Source organism: Euleptes europaea, chromosome 2, assembly GCF_029931775.1.
Source record: "Euleptes europaea isolate rEulEur1 chromosome 2, rEulEur1.hap1, whole genome shotgun sequence".
NCBI lineage: Eukaryota > Metazoa > Chordata > Lepidosauria > Squamata > Sphaerodactylidae > Euleptes > Euleptes europaea.
The window spans coordinates 99,569,193-99,583,066 of NC_079313.1; positions in this window are offsets into that span (position 1 = coordinate 99,569,193).

Below are 13,874 nucleotides of genomic sequence, written 5' to 3' on the forward strand. Positions count from 1 at the left end.
GATTAGTCATAAACGCTTTCGTACGTCCTTCCTAAGGACATAGCATCAAAGAGAGCTAATTCCAGATGACAGATACTCTTGTAGTTGTCTGTTGTTCTTTAGGATAGTTGTTGGCATAAGGATAGGAAGATGACCTCTCATCACAATCTGTGCATTCTCACTGGCAAGATGACATCTGATGTTCTTGCTGTGCAATCCTATGTATAGTCACTCTAGTCTAATCCCACTGAAATCAATGTGATTAGGCAAACACCAGCACAGTAAGGGAAATACATACCTCTCTCCTTATAGGTTGGTGTCTCTGAAGATGCTTGGGAAACTTCTTTCTTTTTCTTCTTTTTTTTTAAAGAATTTTACAAATGGAGTTCTAGTTTTATGTAAACCAAATATAAATATCGTAATTTTAATTGTAAGAATCCAAGACACATTGGAGTCATATTCCATTGATAACAAAGTCACTTCAGTAAATTTAGGATTATTTAAAATCTACAATGACTTTTAGTTTGAAGCATTAATTAATGACAGTATTTATATGCCATCTTTCCACCCATCATAGCAGTTCAAGATGGCTTACAAAAAAACCCTAATCTACAGGCAACAAACAATAGAGAGCCAGCGTGGTGTAGTGTTTAAGAACTCTTATAAGCTTCCTCATATGTGTCTGCTGATGCAGAAATCTCTGTTCCACAAAAGCTTAGGCCATGGTTAGTCTTCAAGGTGCCAAGGGAGCCAGCATGGTGCAGTGGTTAAGAGCAGTGGTTTGGAGCGGTGGACTCTGATCTGGAGAACCGGGATTGATTAGCGGATGGTAATCTGGTGAACTGGATTTGTTTCCCCACTCCTACACACAAAGCCAGCTGGGTGATCTTGGGCAAGTCACTCTCTCTCAGGCCCTTCTACCTCATGGGGTCTCTGTTGTGGGGAAGGCAATTGTAAGCCGGTTTGAAACTCCCTTAAGTGGCAGAGAAAGTAGGCATATAAAAAACCAACTCTTCTTCTTCTTCTTCTAAAAGCCAGCTTGGTGTAGTGGTTAAGAGCGGTGGTTTGGAGAGGTGGACTCTGATCTGGAGAACCGGGTTTGATTCCCCACTCTTCCACATGAGCGGCAGAGGCTAATCTGGTGAACTGGATTCGTTTCCCCACTCCTACACACGAAGCCAGCTGGGTGACCTTGGGCAAGTCACACTTTCTCAGCCTTACCTGCCCCACAGAGTGTCTGTTGTGAGGAGGGGAAGGGAAGGTGATTGTAAGCCAGTTTGAGTCTCCCTTAAGTGGTAGAGAAAGTCGGCATATAAAAACCAACTCTTCTTCTAAAAAAAAAAAAAAACCACACACATACAATTACAAAGCTACACAACTTGCCCTCAAAATAATATCCTCCTTATAGATTAGCTGCCAAATACTCATCTGAAAAGAATGGTTTTGCATTTCTTATGGAAAACAGTGTGTGGGAGGGATTTCCACATGTTCTTGAGGAGGGTATTCCAAAATGCCAGAGCCACCCCCCAAAAAATTTAACCTACACTGTGACTGATATGACATCTTGAAGGGAGGGCTCAACTAGAAGGCACCCTGCAAGGATCTGAGTTGACCAATAGGATCACAATAGGAGTCGTTACCTGACAAGTAAGCTGAACTCAGATTGCATGGGGGCTTCAAAATCAAAATCAGCAACTTAAATAGGATCTGGACATATATTGTAGCTGTTCCAAGAGGAGAATAATATGTTCCCATCTTCATTCTCTACTTTCCATTAACCGTAGCTTCAAGATGCTCTTCACGGACAGCCCCACATTTAAAGCTTCATATATACATACATATGCACACATGTACGCGGAGGAGGAAAGAATGTGTTTTGAAACAAACAAGCATACTGAAGTTAGAAATCACTCCCCGAAAGTGCATGAATTAACCCAAAACTAAGAATACACAAGTGTTATCAGCTAAGAGAGATCTTCAAGCCTCATCTAGAGGCTGGCAGCCCTAAGGCAACAGCTGCTGGGGGTTAGGGTTGCCAGGTCCCCCTGGCAACCGGAGGGATATGGGATGGGTGGGGAAACTTACCGGCAGCAAACTTAAACCTACTTCTCTGTAGTCAGCAATGCAGCAACGTCACTTCTGGCTATGTCCCTTCTATGGAGTGGGAGATGACAGCGCCTGGCTCCACTGTGCTGAGACAATGTGGGAGCTCGAGTTGTGCCTATTGATAAACCTGAATCAAAATAAACCCATAATTAGCTGTTTCAGTAATTTTCAGGATTCAGGTTTACCGACCGCAAAAGCCTGGGGATAAAGCTGAAGCTGAATAGGCGATTCCCAAAAAAGCCAAATAGGTATTTGGCTTTTCGGGTTCGCCTATTCGCCTTTGCTCAGAAACACTGCTTTGTGCTTTCTCCCCTTTTTCTTTCTTCTTCTTCTTCTTTTTTTTTTTTTGACTGGTTTTGTTAGGGCTCCATAGTTGGGGCACTTTTGAGATAGGGGGTCGTGTAATCGGAGCCAACTTGGTCTGACCAACTGACAGCAGTGAGCTGACCTGATCTGTGCTTTAAAAGACGGGGCTCACCCAGTCCAGAGAACGTTAGTTTCTGTCAGCTGCTCATGGCCCTTCTGAAGAAGACTCCCTCTCCCATGTGGATGAGCAAGCTCCTTAACATGAGCTGCCTTGGTCATAACTTTGGCAGGCTCTGATATCATTTCCCTGCCTGGTGACCATCTCTTGGAAACTGATTTTTCATGAGCACAATAAAGGACTGCTCACAGGATGCCATTTGCCACAAAAAAGAATGTTTTCCATGCCTTATTTCTCTTGCATTTAAGCCCTTTTCCTCTATTTGGAAGCTTATTTGCATGGACATCATGCAAAGTGACCCAGAAACGAAGACAGACCCCAAACTTTGAGGCACCAGCCTGGAATCGCCTCTTTCTGCCAGTCCTCAGCAATGCTGAACTGTTGAACTTGGTGGACAGCTTGGATCTCAAATGCCTGCAAGATGGGGGCGACCCCTTTGCAGGCCCATAAAATTGGACCCCCTGTCCCAAAGTTCACCAAACTTTGGACCATCGAAGGAGAGTCCCTTGCAACCACACTGCAAATTTGGGGACTCCACCTCCAAAAATGACCCCCAGGAGCTTTAAAAAAAATCCCCATTGACTATAATGGGCCCAATTTTTTTGGGAAACCCAAAAATAAGTCAAATACCCATATTTACCAGTATGGGTATTCGGCTTATTTCAGGTTTCCTGAAAAAAATTGGGCTGAAGAAACCCAAACCCGAAATTTGCCTTTTTTTGAACAACTTTTTTTTTTTTTTTTTGCACAACTCTAGTGGGAGCCTTTTTTAGGACTGATTTGACATTTCTGGTTGGGGTTTTGTTACTGATTAATTGTTTCATTGTTATTAGCAAGGCTTGGTGTTTTTTTTTATTGCATTTTATTGCTGGGTGTTTGGAGTTGTGAGGGTTAAATTGAGGTTCTATATTTAGTGTTTTATTTTCCTGATTAGTGTCTGTTTTTGTTTTCTTGTGAGGGGTTGAATTTACCTGACTTTTTCATGTTTTTCCCTGTTTAGCTGTACTGAGGTTTTTTTGCTGTCTGCTTTGAGTTTTGGTTTGGATTATATGCAAATGTTAGGTGTTTTGGGGATTTAGTCTTTTCTGTGGGAAGTGATCTTTGTTTCGAGGGGAGGAGTTTTTTGTTCTTTGTGCTGTTTTGTTGTTTGCTGGTGGCATTTTGGGGTGCTTTTGTGGGAGGTTGCTTTGACAGCAACTGGAGGTCACTTTGATAGAAGTTTTTAAGCATAGCAGGTAAGTTCTGTGGAGGAAGATAATGGCAAACCACCTCTGCTTCTCACTTGCCTTGAAAGCCCCTCATTTGGTCACCCTAAGTCAGCTGCAACTTGACAGCATATTTTTACATCATGCTGAAAAATTATACCATTTCATTTTTCATTCCTAAAATGCACAGAACAACCCCAAAAAGGCAGTTTTCAAGCATATTTTAGGCTTGGGAATTTTGGTATGCACATCCCTAGTAGGCCACTGACCAGTTTCTGTCACCTACGTCTTTGTACATGGGCCCATTACAGATCTTGGGTGAACAAATCAAAGTATTATTCCATTCAACCTGATGAGATTCGTGCTTATAGATCTGTGTGGCATTTGAAAGGGGCAGTCTTGGTTCAGGGCAGTACAGGGCTGGGGAAATCAAAGGGACGTGGTTCTGTAAGTATCTTTAAATTTAATTTTGATGCCTAGGAAGCAGATATAAAATTTTACATCCCTGCCAATCTATTATGTTTTTCAATGAACTTATGAAATAGGATGTTCCCGTAAAAAGAATCCAGGGAGTTGTCAGGAAAGAAATCCTTCATGAAAGCGCTCACTGAAAGCTCTTAATAGTCCTTTGGGGCTTTTGTCTAAGAACTGACAGTGGCATAGCTGCTGAGATGTGAGTAATATTGCACTAACTCTGTTCTGATAGGGGATGCTGGGCCGTTTTAATAATCACACTGTGAAGGTGGAATAAATGTTAGAAATTCCTTCTGTTAGAAATTTCTTTTAATAGAAAGCATTTGTCTTTTTGCAGCCTGTCATGAATTGAATGGAATTTTGCTTCTGTTAGTCACAATCACAGAATGTGAGGAGACTGATGACCACATGCAGACAGGAATTAAGTCTTTAGTTCTGGGGGTTGGCTGCTACCCTAGCTGAATCCCAGCTACATACTCTGTCTGAGCAGAGGCCTGGACAAGATTGCTCATTCTGATTAGAAAAATCTGTTCCTCACATTTTTTAACTTGAGCATGTCCAACTTTTGTCTTGCTGTTCCTTAATTATTATATTTCTAGGAATGCACAATAATCTGAGATGTTTTATTTCTGAATTCTCATTTTATTGGCATGAACTATTATGCTGGAACTTCCTTATGCTCCATCAGGAACCAAACTAGCAGAAGCCAGTGGTGCAAATTCTTATGCAAACTAAGTGGAAGAGGAAAACCACTGAGTGTGGAAGCTGTGGCTTAGGGTCTTGCTACCAAGTTACTTGGGTGTCTTTAAGAATCATCGTGGAATGCACATATGGAGGCACATCCAAATGTACCTTCCATTCAAAGCAATGCAATCACTAGACAACATCCACATGTAGATGCACATTCTGATGTGCATTCCAATGCACATCAAATTAATACCCACGTCTCCCAAATGCAAGGAAAATCCAAAATTTTCCAGGGATATCTGAAATTATAGGGTTTCCGAGGAAAATGTTTGATTCCACACATCATTTTTTTAGCTCCTGGAAGCAGGTTAGGCATTAAAGAACTGAAAGTAAACCAACTTCAGAATAATTCCAGGGCAGAATGTTCATGCTTTAAAAAAAGGGATTTGTTTATTGCAAGAAGAACGGCATAAAGGTTTGGGAAATAATTTGCTAAAAAAAAAACTAAAACGTTAGCTGATTATCATTCTAAGAGGCCTTCTCTACTGTGATGTCTTGGAACACCTTCCCTGTGGAGGCCCACTGAACTTTCAGAAAACATGTAAAGACATCCTTATTTCTAATTATTTTAGTTCACTGAGGTTAATAATAAGCATGGTTTTATCATAATACTTGATTTGTTTGGTTTGCCAATTTTAGGAATGACTATTTCAACCTGTGTTATTTGTTTTCATCCTAGAGTTGTTTACAGGATGTAAGTTTCTGCAAGAGCCCAAGGGGGTAACTATATTAGTTTTAAAAATTCAAAATAAAATAAGTAAACTCTTGTTTGGCTTCCTTTGGGAACACCACTGATTTATGGTTAGTGCAAAGCAGCCAGTTACAGTTGATCTAGCAGTTACAAGATGTGCACATCACTGCATTTTCACCTATTTGGGACTGTTTCGGTCCTCTCTTTTCTGAACAAGAAAACTTCTCCCGCTGCTACATGAGTGTTCAAAAGACAGGCCCTAAAAATAACTGTAGTTTCATCTTCCTGCCCTGCTCCATTTGATTAAGATGAAGTCCCCATAGCTTTCTCTTTATGAGCAAGGCAGGAATCTACGTGCCCAGAAAACCTTTCCCTGGTGGCTCATGTTCTCCCTGGTCTCTGCTTCAGAGCCATATTGGAACAGCTTAATTAAGTGTACATTCTATCAGTCACCTGTATGTGTCCCACTCTTAGAGAAAATTTAGACTTTAAGTGGCTATCATGGAGAGAGGACCAGAAACACAGAAGTCAGCTGAAGAAGACCAAGGATGAGTATCCCACCCCAACATTTCTACAGGTAGTTTAAAGCCTGGGCATGGCCACAAGTGTTAGCCTTTGATGCAAGCCAAAAGGCAAGATCCAAAAAGCTCTTGGACCTTGGCTCTTAGCCCATGACCCCCCAGTTATGGTCTTTTGTGTGACATGGTGGTAGAATCAGCACCAGCCCTGGATGACCTTGTGGCTTATCATCTGCTTTAAAGTTGTATTGGGAGTCTACTGGGTTGTATGGCTTATTTAAAATATAATTTGTTTTGTGCACTTCTTATTTTAAACTGTTTTGAATCCCAGAGTGGGACAAAAGTGGGGTGAAAATATTTAAATATACAAATATCAACAATCATACAGTGAGTCCCCACAGACCATTGCTTCTTGGCTTGGCAAGCATTTGGGAATAGTAACAAGAAGTAGCCATAACCAGTGGTTTATGATAACTTAGCATGATGGCAACTGATGTTGAGTGACTACTGCCATGTAATTAGGTAGCAAAAGAGAAGTCTACAAGCAGGACACAAAATCAGATACCCTCCTTCACTGTTTCCCCTTCAACTGAATATGGATATTCCAGCTAGCTATCCTGGTTAATAATCACTGAAAGACTGACAGGAATTAGCCTAAGCCCCCTTTTCAAGCCATACTAATCTTCAGGACTTGCATGCAAAAAACATTAAGCTGGGCATGTCAACCAAAGCTCCAGATGGAAATCCTGTCAGCTTGTACACTAATTATATTTGGATCTTGGCCCTTTAGGGTTATAACACTGGCTGGACTCCCCTTTCCTGACTTCAAATTCTGGTTTCCATAGAAATGAACATGGCATAGGATTGATTACAGCTTGAAAGGGTGCCTGTTCGACATTTTCTTTTACCTGATAGACCATCACTGTGGCGACTGGCAGCCAGCCAGCTGAAATGCTTGCTGCTAAATTTTAACAGCAAGCTCAGCTGTGTAGGGTCTGATGCCTGGAATGCAGTCTATAGCACTGAGAGGCTCTGTACAATGAGGAATTAATTTAATCAGACCTGGGCAATTGATATGTTTGTTTTCTCAGGGTTTTTAGTGACCTGGCTGCAGTTGAACAGGTTGCGGGGGGGTCTGCCCCTCTGCTCATCCCATGGCGTCACAAACCTTGCAGTAGTTTTGAATAGAACTTTTGGGTTTTCTAAACAGTGGGGATTGTAAAGATAAAATACAGTACAAAAATACAAAATACAAAAAAAACAAAAAAACAAATTGAGTTTAAAGTCCCTGCTCTGCAATAAAATTGTGGAGCCTCTTTCTGTGTATATGAAGCCATACATTGTGGAACGTTCATTTTTGCAACATTCCTAACTTGACTTGTTTTCTGTGCTGAAAAGGAGGTGGTGGTGTAGCTCAGTTCTTATGCGGTAGCACAAAACACAGTTTATCAAGGGAAAATATACTGCCTAGAGATTGAGTTCTTTTTTTCAGGTCAGCAGAACAGGTGCAGCATGAATAAGGAAACAGGACTTTGGCCTCTGCACCAAAAATGAGATTTTGGCTGCCTCAGATCATAAAACAGGGAGAATAATTCCTATAATATGTCTTAGCAAGAAATGTGACACCTACCTCACAAGGTACTTGTTGGGGTGGGAGGGGGAGGGAAGGTGCTTATAGAGAATAGTGGGGTATAAAAACCAACACTTTCCCCTTGGATAGCAGCTGCTACAAGCCAAAGAAAAGACCATTCTGGTCTATTTGGACCAATGGTCTCACAAAGCTGCAGCAATGTGAGATCTGATTTTCTGTGATGCTCTCCATACAACTATGTGTATGATGGTTCCATACGAATACACTCAGTTGTGATCTTTGCCATTTTTCAGTTGCATATATTATCATGTTATTCACAAATAACCCATGATGTTCATGTAACTGGGAAACACCAGCACTCATATGTATGAAGTATATATATGGTTGTCAGGCCCACCTTGCCACTGGCAGGAGCTTCAGTGGGGAGCAAACATGTCCTTTCCAGGTTTACCCTGGAAATGACAGGGACGCTCAAGCACATCCCTCCAAAAACTCTATGGAAACCATAGAGTTTTTGGAGGGATGTGCTAGAGTGTCCCCATCACTCCTGGTTTACCCTGTAAGTGATGGGGATGCTCTAGCACATTCCTCCAAAAACTCTATGGTTTCTATAGAGGTTTTTTTTAGGTACGTGCTAGAGCATCCCTGTCACTTCCAGGGTAAACCTGGAAGGGACATTATTTCACCACATACTGTCTTGTGCGCAGGCAGATTGCCCCCCCCCCTTCAGCTTGCCTGCTTCCTCCACTGGCCAGTTAAGGGGCGGTGGGCAGGCCTGGTAAGTGGTGGGCAATTGCCTGCCATTAACAGTGACCTGGCAACCTTAAGCATATATGTTTATATATGAAGGACACATCAGTGACAATGCTTTAGAAAGAGTAATTCTGAGTTGCATTCCACTGTTTTAATGTTTGTTTTATTATGCTGGTTTTAATTGTTTTCCAGATTTGTTGTGGTGTTTTAAAATGCTATTTTTACTCCATCTGGTTTTATAGCTTGTTACCATTTGATTGTTACGTTATGATTTTATCCTGTTTTCCATTGTTTCTATTACTTACTAGAAACCATCTGAGACGCCCCTTTAGTCTAAATAATTCAAAGCTCCAGAGTGTGAAAAGAAGCTCAAGTGAGACAGAAAATCTGCCTATAACTCATTAGAGTCTGCATTACATTTTAGAAAGATTTTTTTTTTAATTAGGTCCCAAACTGCAGCTAGCTCCAACTTTACCTTCTGATTAGCAGTGACTTTGTGGTACTGGCTACTGTGGAATTGAGTTATCAAATATAGACTTCGGTTTTTCTCCCTGCTGATGCCATGACACGTTCACAGCACTGCTTGAACCTGAAAGGATGCCAACTCAGTGGATATCCAGAGGAGAATTAGATTGATTATAATTGGGCAGGAGATTAAGCTGATTTGACAGGAACATGATCAGGAGGCAGCATGAAGAAGATAGTCTGATTTGATGCAGAAAAGGGGTGGCAGGAGATCCTGGGGCCGAATAGAAAAGTCTCTCTGAGGTGAAAGACACCAAGCATAAGAATTTTTTTTCCAGGTGATAGTCCTCTAATGCCCATCCTGAGATATATTCCTGGCTTATAATTACTAAGCTTCTTTCCAAACTGTTGTTCTTCTAAATAACAATTATATCTGTAACTCTTTTTGAGCATTCAACCTACTCTACACAATTGATTTCAATAATTCTTGCAATAACCCTGAAAGGTAAAGATCATAATCAAGGTAAAATCTGAACATGGCATTTCCTTCCTTACATACATTCTTAACCAATATGTTACACAAATTGACCACACATCATTGGATTAAGGGAGCAATCCTAAAGTCAGCCTACAAATTTCTTAGGATAGCAACTAAGATCCATGCTGGAATAAACTGGAAATATACCAACATGCCATGCTGAAGCTAGCCTAGCACAGCTGCGCTGGTGAAAGAGTTAGAAATGGACTGCATACCAAGGGAGGAATGTGACTTGGTTGGTCTCCTAAAGCCCCTCAGTCTATGCCCTGCCCTTAATGCTGGCATAATGTTACACCAGCAAAAATGCTGGCATAAGTATAAACAATCTCTTTGAACAATCCCTGGAGAGCCACTGTAGTGTAGTGGTTAAGAGCGGTAGTTTGGAGCAGTGGTCTCTAATCTGGAGAGCCGGGTTTGATTCCCCACTCCTCCACATGAGCGGTTCACTCTAATGTGGTGAACCAGGTTGGTTTCCCCACTCCTACATATGAAGCCAGCTGGGAGACCTTGGGCTAGTCACAGCTCTCTTAGAGCTCTCTCAGCCCCACCTACCTCACAGGGTGTCTGGTGGGGAGAGGAAGGGAAAGTGATTGTAAGCCGGTTTGATTCTTCCTTAAGTGGTAGAGAAAGTCGGCATATAAAAACCAAATCTTCTTCTTCTAATTGGAATGAAAAAAATCTCCTTGCCTGCCTTCCACTATACTTACAAAACAAAGGATTGTCTGCAGCACATCACAATTCCCAAAATCACTAAACAAACCATAATAAATGTATGCAGAGAAGAGAGGGCACGTGATTACTTCACTCTGGTCACATGTCCTCCACATTGAGAAAATAGAAAACATTGCTGGCAGAATATCACTGCAAGGTCCTGCTGGTGTAACCCAATGTGCAAGTGGGGGACATGGGGAGCACAACCATATTTGTGATTGATTACCAGCCATTCTGACTACTACTGCTAGCCAAATACTCATGGCCCTTTTTTAACTGCAGGATCAGAGCCCCATGGAGCTACTAAAATTTAAACTACAGACAGTTCCAATGCAATTCCCTACAAGGGATGGGCAAATATTGGCACAAGAAGTGAATCCCACCATGTGGGAACCCCCAAGGGGGAAGAGAGGGTAATATAGGAGAGGGTCAACATAGTGCCCCCATCTCAAATCTGTAACTCACATAATGTGCAGATGCAGAATGCCTGAGATCACTTTCTATGTGTTACTATTTCTGAAGTATTACTCATTCTGTCCTTGTGTCTTTTTGGCTCGTTCCAGAGAAATATCACTCCAGAACATTATAAATGTGGATTGTTTCTGCATACAGGGATTATCACATAATATGTCCTTCCTGGACTTGGATGTAGTAGGTTAATTTTATGCCAATATGCCCAATTTTTATAGAACCACTCCAATAAAGATGGTGCAATGGATTTCTTCCAGTAATGAGCTATAGTAATCATTGCAGCAGTTTATGTTGGCTACGGTTTCTAAATCATTGTTTTCGATAAACTGATATAAATAATTTAACAGTACATGTAAATGATCTGCTAACATGTTATAACAAGTAATTTATTTTGCATATAGTAGTAGTCCAAAATCTTTCAATGGTACCATATTAGACTTCAAAAAAAAAAAAAAAAGACAGGAAATCGACATGAGATTCCCAATATCAGTAGCAGAGATCACTAACTGAATTAGAGGGATTGCAATTAAAAGGGTCTAAGACCCTTTTGGTAATCATTTTAAAAGAAAATTTCCCTTAATTTTGGTCAGTTTCTTAGGCATATTGTTCCGTATGCTGTGCTATATATCTGGCAGAAACATGACTCCCAGGGCCCTTTCCCATTTCATCTAAGAAGGCTTTAAAAATGGATTAGGCAGATTTATGGAGGATAGGTCCATCAGTGGATGCGAACCATGATGACTAAAGAAAACCTCCTCATCCAGGGGATGTTAACCTCTGAAATACCAGCGCTAGGAGACAACATTGGAGAAGGCCTTGGCCTCTACACCCTGTTTATTGACTCTCCAGAGCAACCGTTTGGCCACAGTATGATACAGGATGCTAGGCTAGATGGACCACTGGTCTGATGCAGCAGGATTTTTTTAATGTCAGAAGAAATTCATCTATCATTTCCACAATTTAACATCAAATAGATACAGTTTATGAATCCTCTGCTCTTCTTATGACATTGGATCTCAAATATGGGACCATACTTTCTGATTAGGGTAAGGTTGCAGTGTTTGATTTGAAAATAATAATAGTTAAATGGCACATGTGAGCTCATTTTAGCATGGCACCCCATTGTTTTCCACATGGTCCTTCAATATTATCAGTCCTTTTTCTTCCCATTTGTTACAAAGAATCTCCCTCTTTGTCAATTATAGCAGCAAAATGTGAATGGAGACAGTCCTGGACTTAATTTAGATTTACATTTCTGCCAGTTCACCAGGATAATTTGCATACAAGGATTATCACTCATTTACTCACTGGAATTCACTGCCAGAGGATGTAGTGATGGCCACAGGCAGACAGCTTTGAAAGGAGGTTTGATAGTTTCATGGAGGATAAGTCTATCAGTAGTTACTAGCCATGGTGACTAACTGGAACCTCCATGTTTGGAGGCAGCCGGCCTCTGAACCCTAGTGCCAGGAGGCAACATCAGGGAAAGGCCTCAACCTTTATGCCCTGTTATATCAGTGAGCCCGGCAATACTTAACCATTCAGATGTCTGGTTAGAGTTTAATTAATTAATTGGGTCTAGCCTATCCTACTTAACATTTTAAGGGACATGTGTGTCCCCCCCTATCACTCTACCTACACTGTGACATTATAAAAGAAATAAATTGTCTTTTCTTTTTAAATCAAAATGTGTCCTTGTGGAGACATTCAGAATGGAAAATATTTTATAAAGTCCCTACATCTTTCTCCCTCCAGTAACTGTGTTTTTTTTTTCACAACTCTGTGTGTGACAGCTCTGCATTAGTCACCTCCATCCTCAAGTTGCTTTTCCAAGATCCACAGGAAATATGGGTGTCGGGGCAATGTTAGAAACCAAAAGGCTCCCGACGCCCAGGTTCATCATCCTCACTTATTGCCTTTCTGCACAGTCCAGCCTGCGGCTCTCCTTTCAGATCCGGCTCAAAAGAGCTTTTCGCTGCCTATTGAGGCTTCGCACCATTTCCCTGACAAAAAGGTAAGTGGCTCAAGTGCCAGCATTAATTACAATGGCAAAACTGGGAAGGCCCCATCTGGGCACTGAAGTCTTAATTGCCGATTTCAGTGGAGTTGCAAACACTTGAAGGCAAAGCAGCTGCCCGGCACAGCAGGAAAGATGTCCCTTGAATGTATCAAGCTGCCTCCAGCAGCATGTGTCAGAGTGATAGAATACCACCCATTGCAACAGCTCATAAGGCAGACTAGGAGGGGGGGAGGGAACCACTGGAAGTGTGAAGTTCAGGGCAATATCTCAGCACATATACAAGGGCAAGGTGAGCGAGTGGAGCATGGTGGCTAATGAGGAGCTGTGATGTGGGAGGTTTCCAGTACAACCAACAGTATCCCAGCCATAAACTTACCATCTCCTCCTAGATGACCCCATGTGCCAACTACAGTCCTCAGGCTGCCACCCACTGGCTGTTACTCCAACAAAGGTACCCCTCCTAACATCAACCAGAGCCCTCACCTTTTCTGTTGTAGCTCCCACTTTCTGGAATGGGATTCCGGGGGAGGGGGGAGGGGAGTCCAGTCTGAAGAATTTTATAGGAGCCACTGTGAAGCGGGTCATGCTGTTGAAGTGACTAGGCTCTTAGAAGGGACCACTTCCTGAGAAGTGATATGTTATCTTATTCAGCCAGTCACCAAAGCAGGACTCAAGGACTTTACTTACTTTTAAAAAGCAAGTCTTTTTATTGATATACTTCTAGTAAAAAATGTGTAAATGCAAGTTACAAAGTCTTCACACTCTGTTACAATGTATGCAGTAAAAGCAAGCAAGTCTTACATACTATTCAGTTTTAAAATCCAACGTTTCAAATATAATAGTCAAATAAATCTGATTTAGTTCAAAGTATCTAATTCACAATATCTAGAATAATATTTAAAGCCATACAAACCAGTAGCCTTTCTTCTGAGACACTCTGATTGAGGGCTTCATAATCACTCCACATACTCAATTTTAACATCATTCTCATCTCCAGCACATGATGTATTCATTATTGTCATTTGTGTATCAATAGTATAATGTCTACACAGTTAAATCATAAAACACAATTTATAGCTTACATTGCATTAGCTAGCATTGAATAACCTTATATGGGAAAA